General features: G+C 38.5%; 1 protein-coding gene across 1 annotated transcript in view; it reads right to left on the reverse strand.

The window, feature by feature from the left end:
* Hnf4g (hepatocyte nuclear factor 4, gamma) overlaps positions 1 to 15,908 on the reverse strand; it is a 76,976-nt gene extending 61,068 nt beyond the window's left edge. The window contains exon 1 of the mRNA XM_005392071.1: positions 15,848 to 15,908. The gene's annotated coding sequence lies outside the window, so the exon portion shown is untranslated. The remainder of the gene's footprint in view (positions 1 to 15,847) is intronic.
* Between the last annotated feature and the right edge of the window lie 508 nt (positions 15,909 to 16,416).

The following is a 16,416-nucleotide window of genomic DNA, read 5'->3' on the forward strand; positions in this document are numbered from 1 at the left end:
TTTTCAATAACTTGTATAGAGATAGTATTATCATTATCACTGTTTTAATTTCGTTTTATAGTGAAGGAAACTGATACATGCGAGGACTAAGTTATTTGCCTATAGTCAGGGAGTTCCTAACCAGCAGAGGTTGAGCTAGGAGCTCACATTCAGGAAACATACATCAGTTTTAAGGATGGATGACAAGTGAAGGTGCTTGTGTTGTGGAACTACAGGAGGCCTTAGTGTAACTCTAGCTCTAATTTAAAAAGTGTACACTGGTCCTGAGCCCACTAACGCAGAAACCAGGGCAGAGAGAGGGTGATGTGAAGCTCAGAGTTGTTTCTGTGCAGTATTTTCAATTGTGTGTGTACTTTCAGGCATCTAAATGTAAGGAGTGGAAATCTATTTAATTTGCTTGGTTTAGTGGATGTAAAAGTGCCTTTTTCCTACCTAAATTACAGACATTAAAAAGATTCTGGTTCAGAAAAATCACAAAAGAAACCTACATTAGAAAAAATAACTAAAAAGAGAAAAAGTGCTTGCCATTTTTTAGAAAACTGGCTCTGTGACAGCGATACAAGTGAATGAAAGACGTGCATCTCGACGGTTTTTGCGAAGAGAAACTATTTTCTCCATCATTTTTCAAACACCTCAAACTTTTCGGCTTTAAAATGCGGCGTTTCATTGCCAAGTTGCCAGGCTGTCTGGCGCTCAGTGGGCACAGATGCATATAAAAATTCATGATATTTTGTAAACAACGTCAGAGACAAGAACCAGAGGAAAGACACATAATCCTGACACTGGCAGGGCAAAACTTGCTTACAGTATAAAATGCAAAGGAAGGGTTTCCACAAGGAGGGGGTGGGAGGCATAGCCTCTGAGGCCTCTCAACGTACGAGACCCACGAAAGCGCAAGTAAGTGAGAGAGGAAGAAAAGAGATCTTCACAAGGTGTCCAAGTAATAAATAATTTACAAAGCAATTTAGCAACCTCAGCAGGCACCACTTACAAGGCTGTGGGAGGGAACGGGGTCTGTACTTGTAGAGAAGAGCAGAATCGATACAAGGAGTAAGCTGTCAGTTTTTTCTGTAGTATCACTGTCTCACACTGGCTGCGTTCACTGGTGCTCCCGTGGAAACCGTTTCCAAAAGCCCACGACTGAGTGACATGCTTCGTGGATTCAGTGATTCACCGCAGTCCCCTCCCTACACATCGAAAGACCAATAGCCCAAAAGGAAAACTGAAGAGTCTGAGGACAACGCAGCCCACAGCAGTGTGACTTGGGAGTGGCTTATACTTAAGAAAACCCTAGTGCCACAGCGAGGTCATCCAGAACGCGTCCAAGTGAGAAGCGGCCGTGACAGACTTATAGTATCCGGCTGCCCGGAGGATCATCCACAACATTGAGAGACCTGGTGAAACAGATTTACTAGGCCACTTCTCTGTCTGTAAGTTATCAGACAAAAGGGTGATTTTTGTCTTGGAACAGCAATGAGCACGCTTAACTCCTCCCTAGCGAATACGTATGTATATGTGTCTCGTAAAACTCAAACACAAGCCTAGCACTATACAATTAAATACAATAACTAATTACCTTACTAAATTAGAAGTTACAGAAATAAGTATAGAGCAACAAGCAGAGTCAAGCAAGTACAGCAGGAAAACATTATCTACACCATGGAGATAGGTTAGAAAAGTTGGCTCCCCACTACCATTCATATGTGATTTGATCCTCTAAATAAAAGATAGGGTTTAAATGAGCTGCAATCCCTTCGAGCATGAATAACTCCATTGTTATAAACACCAGCTAGTGTTCAGTTTTAGAGCAGATTGATAGTTTACGAGTGATTAAGGTAGATGAGAAAATGTGCCTTTAAATTAAAAGGCAGCAAATTAATAATGAACTAATATGAACTTTTGAGAATTCATTTCCTTTTACAATGCAGATTGTGCCTCTTAGAGGTGTTCACATGGCGGGAACACTGATTTTAATCTGTAATCTTCACACTTTGGGAGACAAAGACAAGAGGATCCCAAGTTTGAGTCTCCCGTGGGAAATGAAGAGAGACCTTGTTTCAAAAACAAATGAATAAATAAAAAGGCCCAGGCATGCACTTCAAGGAAGAGGTGCTGGATTCAATCCCCAGGACTGCACCGCAACCCCACCAAAAGGTAAAAGAGATACAGGCACTTTATCAGTCCTTTAGCAATAGCAGGCAACCAAGCACTCAAGCTCCACCAAATGTGAGATTCCACTGCGCCCCCGGTTCCCCCAGAAATCCGCAGCTTCAGCGCTGGAGGCTCATTGGCCGTACGGTCAGCTCTCCGACTCGTCCAAGCCAGTGGTGAACTTTCCTGAATCCTGCTTCTGCAGGGTTTCCAGTGGATTGGTGAGCCCTGTGTTGCTTAAATTAAGTCTTTCCTGCTTCAGATGTCTAAAGTGTTTTCTGCTGTTTTGAAAAAACTATGAATGAGAAAGCACAACACACTTTAAATTTTTTTAAAAGAAACGTGACGTTTAAGATTTCAGAAGGTATAACGAGTTGAGATATCAAAGACACAGAAATAAAAGCTATTAGGAACACCTGACAAGAGATGAGTAGGTGGGGGCAGCGTGCAAGTCCATAATCCTAGCTCGCAGAAGGTTAAGGCAGGAAGATCGAGAGTTGGAGGCCAAGCTGATGGCTTGAGCAAAAGATAAGTTCAAGGCTAGCCTGGACTACACAGTGAGATTCTGCTTCAACACAACACAACAAAGCAAAACTAATGCTTATTCCCCAATTTTCTCACCTGTAACATGAGGAATTTGCTATATTAACCCATAAGGTCTGAACCAACAGCCCAGCATGCTAAGCATTTGCTCTATCACTGAGTTACACTCCCAGCTTGTTTTAAAATTTTAAAATTGATTCAATTTGCGGCGGGGGGGCTGTCTTACTCAAACTCACAATCCTCCTGCCTCAGCCTAGTGCTGGGATTGCAAGCATGCACTACTGTACCCAGCTCAGATAGCAGAAGTCAGAAGTTATTATCCAAACAATTCACATGTACAAGGTTTTCACAGTGTATGTAACAGAAACAATTTCTGAAAACCGTCACACAAAGATAAATATTACATGGTTTCTCTTATATAAAAAGCCCAAAATATAAAAAATTTAAAGAATAAACTAAAAGAGAAATGATTTAAAAAAATAAGGAGGTAGACTCTGTGGAGATCTGAGGGAAAATGCAGAGGGAAAGCAAGAAGGGGAAAGGGGTAGAAATGACTAAGATACAATAAGTATATGTGCCAATTCCCCAAAATGAATGTAATTGTAAGTCACAAGCAAAAATGTTTAAGCTGTGAGAAAGAGATTACTCGTAGCTGAAGGCTGAGCAGGGAATGGAGATCTGGAGGTGAGGAGGCAAGGGTACAGAGTTTTTCTTTTTTCAGGCTAATTAGAATATTCAAAAGTTGATCAACTAAAATGATGGCTGCAGAATTCTGTGACTAGAGTGAACACAGTGAAATGACTTACTTTAATGGGTGAACTGCATAGTATATGGGTTATAAAAAAATAAAATCTTTATTAACGGGCCATTAATGGTCGGATCCGAGGACATAGACAAAAATATGAAACATGGTTCCTACTTTTGAAAAGTCGATCTAGTTGTGTAGAGAGACACATATAAGGCTAATTACCATAAGCTGGAAAAATATTCAAACTCAAAGTTATGGTTTGTGTCTAGATGTCCCCCCAAAGCCTCATGCGGTGATGGGGGGCAGGCGCTTCAGAGGTGGCTGCATCTAGAGTTTGTGATTGACTCAAGGTCCAGCACTGGGATTAAGGGTGTGAGTGCTACACCCGCCCTAGGGCAGGTAGCCTGCAAACAATGTGAGGGATACAAAGAGGCTTGAGCCCTCCTCTCTCGTTGCTTTTGCTATCTTCTACCACCATGAACTGTTGCCCCTCTGGCATATGCCACCCTGGAGCCAGCTGATTATGGACTGATACCTCTACAAACTGTGAGCTAAATAAACCTTCCCCCTTTAACTTTGGGTTGTTGGGTATTTTGTGTCAGCAATGAGAGAACAGTAACTAAGACACTCAAGTTATTCATAATATTCCGAGGCAATCTCATAACCAAGGACTGAAATGATTCTGATTCTGGGTTAAACTGAAACCAGAGTGGGAAGATTTCAATTGGTAGAAGAAGAAAAGAAGAGTTTTAGGTAGAAGGAAAGCAAATAATGGGTGTTTGAAAGGATGAGTAGGGGTTGTGCATGTATAGGAACAAGACCATTGGAGAGGTGGTTTAGAAAGAGAACGGCAGAAATATTCAGATTCCTTTACCTGAGTGACTGGAAGCCATTACATTTTGTTGAGCACCTAAGTCTTTTTTTGGGTCCTGGGTATTGAACTCAGAAGCTTTTGCTTGCCAGGTAGGCGCTTGTGCTGCTGAGCTATATCCCTGGCCCCAAACAGGTAAGTCTTCGAGTGTACACAAACCAAATGACCAATTTTCAAAACTCAAATACAACCTGAAAGTCTTAATGTGATAATTTCCAGGTCTTAGGGCATATATGTTTAAAATATTCATAATAAAATAGGAATAAAGCAGAAAAGAATCACCAACTCACATTTATGCAAAAGATTCACCGATTCAACATATCAGTGTGAAGAGGTAAGAGCAGTTGTTCCAAATCGAGCGCTAGCGTAAAGGAAACTAAAGTCTGTGGAAATGACTACTAAAGCGTTTACCCTCGAGGGAAGAGTGGAGAAACAAACTTTTCAAATTTTTCAGCTATAAACTGGGACTTTTAAAATACCCAGTATTTAAATTCACTTTGGGAAGATGAATTTTCAGCATTAATCTTCAAATGTTAAGCATGAAATTTAAAAAAAAAAAAATGTACTCATTGCTTGAGTTTGACCAGGTTTCATTTACAGAGGCAGAGCTAAGCTAAGCTCAGTTTCTGCAAGTAAACCACAGTAAGTCATTTCTCACTGAACAAGGGCATGAAATACTGTTAAACAAAGACTACCGTGTATCTTGTGTTTTCCCTGAGTTCTAGCTCGCTTTTTTTGCACATAATACAGGTTCAATGCAGATAAACAAAGATGGGAGAAAAGGCCCCCGAATCAGTCTATCCAAATCTGGATATCAAAACAAAATAACAGCACTATCAAGATCCAAGCAGAAAGCATGCCGGGGTCACTACATAAGGGACAAGAACGTGTACGTGGAGAATTTGTTGGAGAACACTCAAGCAAAAGCTGTTCCCAGGGACAACGTTCAAAGGAAGGCCAGCCGGGTCCTTGCGAGGTGAAGGCCACGAAATCTAGTGTGACAGTCGAAAAAGAACAGCTGAAAACCGAGTCCACTCAAAATAAGAGTTGTCTCCATTCCTTTATTCTTAATTTTGACCGTAAGCTGTGGACAAAAATAGGCTGCTCAGTGTTTGTATCTGATGCTCGGCAGCAAGCAAGCTGCGCGTGCAGCAGATCTACGTGGGACAGTAGCTGGGCAGTGTCAGTATGTGTGTGGTAGCACCGTAACTTACCAAGTGCTGACTCCCAAGATACGTGCCCCTATCTTAGAAAAACCCTACAGCAAAAAAAGGACAGACAGAGCCCAGAGCTTTTCAGAGTGTTCCTTTATTTGTACCTATTTTGAGAGAAGAGATAATCGGGGCAGCAATCCTAGGATGGAAAAAAAAAAAAAAGTACTATGAAAACTATTGAGATATACTATAAATCATGAAAGCCAATAAATGAATTCAGTAAAGTAGCAGGATATAAAATCAATATTAAAAAATAAATAGCTACTCCATATACTAATAATGGACTGAATTCAGTAAAAGAATTCAGTAAAACAATTCCATTTAAGAGAGCTTCAAAAAAAAACAGGGATCTAACCAAGGAGGTGATAGACACATGCAATGAAAATTTCAGAACACCAGGTAAGGAAATTAAGACACTAGAAGACAGAAAGCCCTCCCATATTCATGGATCAGCAAGGTTAATACTGTTAAAATGGCCATGGTATCAAAAAACATTCATAGATTCAGTGCAACTGCCATCAAAATTCCAATGACATGCTTCACAAAAGTAAGGAGAAAAATCCCAAAATTCATATGGAAAAAGACCCAGAATAACCAAGCATTCATAAGCAAAAAGAACAAACAAAGCTGGAGATATCAGAATACCCAATTTCAAATTATAGCACAATGCCAAGACAGTATGTAGTAGTGCATAAATAGACACATAGAGCAATCGAGTAGTATAGAAGACATAGAAATAAACCCACACAATTACTACCTGATCCACACAGCTGGTTTATGAGAAAGATGTCAAAACTATTGTTGAAAACAGGACAGCCTCTTCAGTAAATGATGCTAGGAAAACTGGATATGCACTTGTACAGGATAAATGTACACAAAAGTCAACTCTAAGCAGACCTAAGTGTAAGACCTAAAACACTGAAACTGCTAGAAGAAAACAGGGGAAATGCTTAAAGCCTTAGACATAAGCAAAAACTTCCTGAACAGAGCACAGGAAATAGCAAGAATCAACCATAGGACTACATCAGATTAAAAAGTTTTTACACACAAAGGGAAACAGCTAACACAGTGAGCAGGCAGCCTAAAGAAATCTTTGCCAGCCAATGTTCCAGTCAAGGATTAATATCTATAATACATAAAGAATCCAACAACCTTAACACCAAAAAATCAAATAGCCCGAATCAGTAAGTTGGCAAATGAATTGAACAGACACTTCTCAAAAGAAGAAAAAAACCAATGACCATCAAGTGTATGACCATTTTAGCTCAATTAGAAAAAATTCAACCCCGCACATACTTAGAGGCTAAGAGTTTGGGAACCACACTTACGGACACCAGGATTAAATTCAGCTCTCCTCTCACTGGGACAGTGAGTGAACTAGGACACAACTACTGTTCCAAGGAAACTTGAGTCTACTGGGAAACACAGACATTAAAAATTATGGCAAAATGATTAACTATAGTCAGATTTGCTGCTGTGAAGTAAACTTAGAGTATTAGGAGCAGATTGAACCTGGCCTGCAGTGACCCTGCTGAACCTTGGAAGAGAGGGAGTCAAGTACAGAGATAAATAGACCAGGGAGATTCTCTGCAGAGCATTCTAGGAAAATCCAAGACCGACGGGTGCCTCATGCCTCGGGACACTCAGGCTCAGAGTCTAAGGAAGGTTTCATAACTGCAGTCATAAGCTCTACACATTTTATATACTGCATATCTTGCTCTTTTCACAAGTGAGCCGACAGGAAAAAATATCAGTTTTACCAAATTTTATTGCATTAAGGGAAGAATTTGCATTCCAACCAGCAGCCGTCTGCTTGAGTTCACTAAACTGAGTGTTCTAGAATCTTTACTGTTGAATCTGTAATCAAAATAAAAGTGGTATGATAGCATAATGGGATATTTCTCGTTAAAGGGTCCATGTACACAGAAAATTCTACTGAAGATTATTTTTATCAATGTCCTTATTACTGATAGTGACATATTAACAGATAATAGCTGTAAGTAACTGTAATTTAGACTAGCTTTGAATAAATCTATTTAATCTTGTAATAGGAGTTATTTTAATAAATTTTGAGATATTATCTAATATATATTTAGTTTTTAAAGTATCTCTGTGCTACTTAAATTTCATCATTTTTATTTTTCGTTTTAGTTTTTGTGTTTTGTTTTGAGACAGGATCTCACAATGTAGCTCAGGCTGGCCTTAAACTTCTGATAACCCTCCTGCCTCAGCCTCCCTTGTGCTGGGATTACCGGGGTGTGATTTTTCTTATTTTTAAAGCAAGGGCAAATTTAGATAAATATTGAACTTCAGTGGAAAACTGCCCAGAAGGCTTACTTTTTAGGGAGAAAAGAGGATGAACAACTTGAAGGGCAGACCGTGTGGCCACTCGGCAAGAAGCAGGGGGCAGTGCAACAAAGGCTGAGGACAGGAGGCACACAGCTGCCAGTGGGGTTCCCCAAATAATGCGTGGACCGCTCTTTTCACAGGAGAATTCTGCTCCCTTGATGTTAATAGACCTGTTAAAGAGAAAAGGCGCCATGCAGAGTAACAAACCAGGCCATCAGAATCACTGCAGGTATTAACACTTGTGTTGGAAAGAGAAAGTGGCCCTCTCTTGACAAACTTATTAAAGTCCAGGAAATTTTTATCTGACCCATGTGAAACAAATGAATATATATCTTAAGTCACATGCATTGTTTTAGAACCAGAATCCATTCTGTGTTTCTTAGAATAACATATAACATATAAAGTTTTGGCTATTTCTTCATAACTGAAAAAGTGTTGTTTGAGCATACATATTTCAAACTTCATTTCATCATGCCAGTGCATGTTCAGTTCACATGTCATTCCTCCTAGAAATATTCAATCACTCCTGCTCTATACACACGCACTAGTTAATACTCATACAGTGATAAGCAAAATAAAGGATTAAAGTGAAAAGTTCACTAGGAATTACTTCAAACAGCAAACAATAATACAATGATAGTGCAAATCAACACTACCACTTAGTTATGTATAGAATGAAGATATGAGTGCTTCATTTGTTGTTTGTACAGGTAAAATTCAAACACGTTCTTAGTGGGAAAAATGAAGCATGATTGCCAGCAGAGCCATATATAAAAGAACATAAACTTGTCAGTGTTCTGGCTAGCAGGTGGTGAAAAAAACCCAAAGGTGCTCAGGCAAAACATCCAAAAAAAAACCAGACTCCAATGCAAGAGATCTCTTTTAAGACCTAGTCAAGGATAACTCATTAAAATCCTCTCAAGTTTCTAGAAAGATTTTTTATTTCTTCTAGGTGATTAGCTAATCTACCCACTGCTTACATAACTATAGTAGAACTATAGATGCCCATTAAGTATATTCTTATTCTGGAAACTTTTTGTACTATACTGCAAAGATGCAAGCAGTAGACATTGAAGTCAGCAACCAAAGATTTTATCTTTGATGCTGAGCGACTTACAATTCGACCATCTTCACACTCACACAGCTCTTAACAGTCGTTTGCATCAGTATTTTGAATAAGCTTCATGATTTAATGCAAGCTTATATAGTAAAAAGGCTGTCTGAACATTTTCAGTAAGATTCACTGAATGTTCCCAAACAAAAGTGCAATTAATAGATTATGTTCATGTCAGAGGACATGCATTTTTTTGTGCAGGCCAGAGGTGTATACTATGGAGTATTATAAAGTTTTTGTTTGTTTTAGTATTTTATATTTTCTGCTTTTTTAAAGATAGGGTCTCTGTGTAGTTCAGACTGGCCTTGAACTCACTATGTTGCCCAGGCTGGCCTTGAACTCACAGTGATCCTCCTTAGAGGTGCTTAGATTACAGGCATGTGCCACCATAACCAGATTATGCTTTCTATTTTTAAATGAGTTTTTATGAGTTCAAAATTTCATCCAAATTTTCCATGTAAAATTTTATTGAAACACCTTTTGCAATGCTGATCTGAAGTTTCCCCATGGACAGCTTCCAGGCAGCCCATTCAGGATATGACCCCTTTTGAAGCAATGTGCGCTCCGGGTAACATCCGGGCACCCTCTCACTATCGTCCCTGACCCCAACCCCCTACCCTTGCCTGTGTGATGCCCCTGTGGGAATGTGAGATAAAAACTCTTCACACGCATAGCAACCAAAGCAGAATGAAGAACAGGTGAAATGTTTCAGGGCTAATTTGCTATTTTCAAAAGTCCGGAAAGGGGACTTTGAAGTATCTACTCATCTGAAAGGTGGCAGCAGAATTGAACTTTGAAAAACAAGCTGAATTTTGACTAAGGAGAATGGGCAAGTGGAATTCTGTGAAAAATGTGGAAGTAGGGCAGTTCCAGAAGAAAAACACACAATTTTGTAATCCCTGTATTTGACTCAATCATAAGAATCTGTAAACACGAACTAGATCATAAAATCTTGGAAGTAAACATACCTTAGATGTACTTCTAGCTCACAGCATTTTAAACCTTCACCTTATGGAAATATCTTCTAAACAAATTTCACTTATACAACCGGTAGGTAAAAGTCATAACTGTGAGAAAGAATTCGGCACTCTCCGGACTAATCCCATCCTTTGACAGGACAAATGGGACCCAGGGAAATGAAGTTATATGATCACAGTCATTACCGGGACTAGAAACAAAGACTTCTACTTCCTTTGCAATAACATGCAATACTGTGAACTAGCCCAGCTATGTTTTCTGGCAAGGTTAAGGGGAAATAAAATAATTTCAGATATCATATATTCCCATGAAGAAATTAATAATATTGGATGGTTTTATTAACCTCCACTTACATTTTGTTTTAATTGTTATCTTTAGCTTTCCTGGCTTCATCAACAGAAATTCTTTTTTAATATACAACTAAAAATCAGGTAGAGGACTTGTAGACACTTACTGGGGTTCAGCGATGCTGCAGGACATGGGCTGAACGGACGGCTTCGCCCCGTTTACAACCTTGACATTGAGCAGATGAGGCTCTGCCGCTACGCCACAGCTTCAGGGGAGAGACGTGCCTCGCGCTCAGGAAGGAAAAGTGATTTTGCCCAAATTTGGACTAAATGTACATGTTAGATACTTTTCAGTGGTCCTTATTAAAGTATTGTGTGACTCTCAATTCCTGATAAACACTTTATTATGTTACATGTTATCTCATATATAACATAAACAAGCAAAATATTACCTATTAGGTAATTAAGCACACCTGCAGCAAGAAGGCTATTGTTCATAAATTGCCCAGGATTTTCCCAAAAGAAAAAAAAAAAAAAACTCTTATCTTAACACCAAAAAGCCTAAAAAATATAGATTTTTTTTCTTTTATATTAATCATTAGACTTTATAATTACTTTCCTTTTCTTGGGTAATGCAGTATAGCCCAATTATTTGACAAGTATCATAAAAGACTATTATACTGAAACAGGCAAATAAATTTGAAAACATTGATACAATGGACAAACTTCTAAAAGTATACAACTGGTGAATGGTATAGAAATTTAAGAGGATAGTTTCTTTCCTTTATTTTTGTTTTGGCCTATTATAAAATCCTCCTGTACCCCATCATAGACAAATATAGAACATTTGTTTTACCCCCTCTTCTTGTTCAGTTTCTAATAAATAAAACACTTATTCAACAAATAAGTACTCATGCACAACACAGCTTTTTTTTTGTACAAGAAACACACAGCAAAAATCATTTAGATCAAATCAATGCATTTTATTAGTAATGTAGCCCTGACAGCAATTTCTTGATTAGCTTTATCTGTGATTTTCACTGCGTTATGAGTAAGGGTGCCACTCGGAAGACAGGATCTCCCAGTTGAAGTCCTGACTGCTGATCAGTTCTCAGAGAGCATACCACCAAAAACAAATGCTTTCTTCGGGCACTTCACTTGATTCCACACAACCTACACTTGCAAACCACATTAACACCACTATACAAGAAATAAAACGTTCAATTTGCACCATACACAAGCCAGCTTTGAGGTGTATTGCTCCTCTGACTGCTGCAGGGGAATCACTTCTCTTCCCTGAAGCAAAATAATCATTTTCCTCCATTCACAGGTAGAGCTAAAAGATATAACCAGAGGTTGGTCTGTCTCTCAATGAGAGTTAGGCAGGGACCATTTAGAAAGTTACATTTGAAAGAATATTTCTGTCAGGCAGATATTAAAGGCCAATTCTGTGCCAGGTCTGTGGAAGGCTTTGATATCCCTTTCCTCATTTCATCCAGATCTTAAGCAGTATGTCTTCCTTTCTCTAGTTTTACAAATGAAAAACTGAGCCCTAAAAAGATCTAGTGCCATAAGCAAAAACGTATACAGTTGACAAAACCAAGACTGCAGCCTAAATGTATCGGATTCTGAAATTCACTCTCCTGTCACCACATCATATTTTGGGACTCTGGAAACTAACCAACAATTGTTTTATTTTTTAGGGCAGGCTCACAGCTCCCCAGTCTCCAGTCCCAACTTCTACTTCTTGCTTTGCCAGAAACTTCATTGTTTTCATTGAAAAACATAAACGTTTGTAAGAAAATCCAATGCATAAAGTCCTTAAGAACTCACATAACAAATTTTAGAACTTCAGAATGTCTGCAGAATTATTACAAAATTCTCACATCATTTTGGAAAGTTTGGAAAGTTTTCATCTTTGTGTCTCTGGACTAACTCAACTTTCAATATATATATAAACTTCTGAGTCATGAGAATGTGTTGTAACGTTTTCATAATGGGATAAAGGCAAGGGCTATGAGAATAATGAACCCCAGGTTCTTTTTTTCATTAATTTGGATGTGGATCCTATTTTAAATATTTAAATGCTCATAAAATAAATATTTTTCTCTTGCTTGGATACCAATTGCCTTTCTGCTCCATATCTATGTGTTTCTAAATATGATCACATAAAAATCACTATCTTCAATTTCTTTATAAAGGAGTTGAACAATTCTATTCTAAGCATAGAGTTCAATGAACTATAGTATTGATAAAGGTTAATATTTCTCATTCTCTATAATACAGTTTTAATAAATATTTTAGCACTAAAAGTCCATGGTTCAAAACTCTGACCTAATAATCTTTCCAAAATTGGGCTCTGATCTTAGGGAATATATATATACGTATATGTATATATCAAGTCAAATAATTTTTTGTAATATCAACATAGTTTTTTGCAAACACTTAAAATTCTCAAAATAAAGCTGTCAGTTACTCCCATTTCACTCCTACAAACTACAAAAATCCAATTAAGTAAACTGGACGAGATGTTCATAAAGACAGGATTTTGAAGGAGGCTAATTAACTGTAATGCTAAATACTCATTACTTCTACTTTAATCATAAATAAGTCACATTAGCAGCTACTACATTAATAAAAAAAGTTTTTTTATTTGTTGCCCAGGCTGGCCTGGAAATCATGAGCTCAAGTGATTCTCTCACCTCAGCCTCCTGTGCAGCTGGAACTGCAGGTGAGCACCACACCCACGTCCTACTAAACAAAACCTTCGCGCCAATCTTCAAATACAATCTACTTGTAAAGAGTGAAAACAGTAATGCTTCGCGAGGGGGCAGCTACTCCTCAAGCCTGGTGTTTCTTCCTGAGGAAATCGAGGCTTTTCCTCTCCGTTCTGCTCGCCACTCCTTTATTACCTGGCCCTAGAGGGAAGGACTGGACTCCTCTGGGTGACAACTCTGGGAAAATGAAACAGATTCACAGCTTCACCTAGCCCCTCCTTCTTTGGGAAGTAAGGTTTATGTGTGCAAGTTGCCCCGACAGTTACATGAGAAAGAATTTCTACCGTCCGTTTTGTTTTGTTGTGCTGGGAACTGAACCCACAGCCTTGCAGGTGCTGGGCAAATACTCCTCCACTAAGTACATCCCTAATCTTATCATTGAAAACTTTCAGTAAGGCGTGACAGGAATAACCTATAGTACACGCAGAAATAAAACAAAGACGAATTTAAAAACTACACTTGAATTACATTACCTCATCATGGATGCTAAGGACATAACCTGGTTAATTTTTCAATAAGTTCAGCTTAAAAAGTGTAAAATGAAACAGATCTGATAATAAATAATTGATAACAAGCCATATACTCAAACTTAGAAGTTCAATTTGTACTACAAATTGCAAACTAGAAAGCTACATGTAAGTTGCTGGTTAGATCCATGCAATAGCTACTTTAATTCCTTCTCTAAAATAAAAAATGTACTTCTACGGTTTATTGTAAGTGAAAAATAAGACTGTGAACTAAGCATTTGCTTCATCACACTTTAAAATAAAAACAATAAATGAATAAATAAATAAACTCCTGGAAGCTGTAGGTTTTGAGGTCTCACCAGTATAACTGATCCATGGGTCATTAGTGGGCCATAAAATAAAAAAGCTCAATAAAATAATCATAAACTCACATGTTTATTTAGTTCTGAGACTTAAACGATGAACCTTTGTACCTGGCCATGCCTAGAGACAACCTCCTGACTGCACACACACAGCAACACGACCACACTGAAGTCTTGTTTTCTCTTCCTAGTTCTCGTGTAGACACACACACTGACATACACACATATACAGGTGTTCGTAGAACAACACCGATAATGCCTGCTAGCATATGTTCGCTTAACAGACAACAAAGAGCTATAATTTAGTTTAATTTAAAATAAACAAGTTACGGCTTTTTAAAAAGCACCTCTTTTGTTTTGTTTTTCTGTAATTCTCAACTTCTGAGTGTTCTTTCAACGTCACGTAAACCCAAAGGAAAAACAAAGGTTCAACTTTTGTAGACATATGGCAGCCCTTTGAAATTAGACTTCAAGCTTTCCAAAACTATTTCATTACTACCTACTTCATTCTAAGTAAAGTAAGGACAAGAAGTGCAATGTTTTCGTACTTCCTGAAACCTTATTTCTAACTTTTAAATGAACACATAATATAGAGGGGAGTCAAAGCTTTATAATTTTAAATAATAATAATAATGACACTGCCTGGTGGTACATGCTTGTAACCCCAGTACTTCGGAAGGGTGAGGCAGGAAGATCCCAAGTTTGAACTCAGCCTGAGCAATGCTGGAAGACTTCATCTCAAAATGAAAGGGGCTGTGGATCTAGCTGTATGTAAAGACACTACATTCTACATTCAATCCTTAGGACCAGAAAAAGAAAAAAAAATCAAGTACCAACAAAGTCTTAGACAAATTTAGGATAAATGAAAAACGTGGATCTTAGAAAGCAAAGTGAGTGTTTTTTGCAAACTTAAAAAAGACAAACACAAAATGTATTAGGCTCACTGATTAAACGTGCCGTTTCCGCCAGTCTTTGACTTAAAGATTTGTTTATTATCTCTGTGTCTATTTAATTTTCTGTTGCTTACACCCAGCAGTCCCGCCTTCTCCTGTCAGCTTCATCACTAGATGTTAAGAGGAAGGGACTCTTCCTTTCAACCTCCTCTCTTTAAGATTTTGATAGCTTCTTTTGATTCATGTCTAATTTACATCTAAAATCCTTTATTGGCTAATCCTTTACTGTCTAACCCCAGAGTCTCACTTCCTCTCTAAAGAAAAACTTTCTTCCATTCACAGTTTTAACCTCATTTTGTCCTACTTATGGCTAGGATACCTGGTTTCCTAGCAGCTGCCACTAAGCAAAGCCATCATTTCTTTATCCTGAGCTAGACTTTGGTGCAGTTCTCTACATGTTCCATTCCGTCATCAAATGCTCGTGACAGATGAATTAAAATTAACTAAAATTGTGACCAGGTGTATATATAAGTGTCCTCTGTATTCATGTTTTCTATGTCTGCCTCACATAAACCTAACAATTTTAATGACCTAATGATGCTCTGGATTTTTAGATATAAATCGCTATCCACAGAATGTATTTCATTGCCCGGTAATGAAGAGCAATCCAGAGTTTTAGATTTTCTAAATCTCCTCCCTTGTTCTAAAACTAGTTCAATTGTATATTTAATCCATCATTCATCCCCTTAATTCAGAAGCAGTTTTCAGCGTCGTACTGGGAGTCAGGCACTTCTGTGTACACTAGGAATGCAGTGTCATCGATGCAGAAACAGTCCCTGTCCTCATGGTGTTAGTGTCCTTCCCACCTATGCTCCCTTCAAAGTATCTACTTGTTGCCCTCATTTCATGGACATATGCTGTCTTGCCTTTCCTCCTCTTCTATATGTTCATTCGATCCACACAAAGAGGCCATACTCTGCCTAAACAGAAGCTTCTGCATCATCTCCATTTGCATTTTGCATCTTTACTTAGTAAAGGGACCCATAGAATAAAGGCAAAAACAACTGAGCACTGCTCTTAGCTTTCTACTTACCAGTTTGCGAGCTCAGACAGGCAAGTCACTCAGTTTCTCTGAAACTCAGTTCCTTCATCTGTAAAATGAGAACATGGGCTACGTCAGCAACTTTCAAGTTCAACTGCACGAAATGTTCAGGAATCAGTGCAGTTTCCACAACGTGACGGGAAGGGATGTGCTCTCAGAACGCTTCAAATGAAGCCTACGTATCTGTTCGTGGGAAATAATTTTAATGCTAAACACTTTTAAATGATTAGGTTCCACGATTCTGCAATCCCGTTTCCAACCTTCTCGGCCTCCCAAACTGGTGATGGGAAGAAGAAAAGGAAGCGGAGAGCAAAGAGGCAGAGCAGGAAGAGAGTGAAAGGCAGGAAAGGGAGCAAACGCTTCTGGGGGACGCTGCAGCACGTGAGGAGCTATGCCGGCGTCAGCATATAGATTATTTTATTTTGCAACTGTTCCACAAGATAGGCATTATGCCCATTTTACATGAAAGAAAATAAAGCTCCAAAGGTTAGATAACTTGCTCGGGTGCTATAATTACAAAGTAATGAGGCCAAGGTCTGTCTCCTTCCATTTTCCCAAGC

This window comes from Chinchilla lanigera, unplaced genomic scaffold (assembly GCF_000276665.1).
Source record: "Chinchilla lanigera isolate Chin_1 unplaced genomic scaffold, ChiLan1.0 scaffold00043, whole genome shotgun sequence".
Taxonomy (NCBI): domain Eukaryota; kingdom Metazoa; phylum Chordata; class Mammalia; order Rodentia; family Chinchillidae; genus Chinchilla; species Chinchilla lanigera.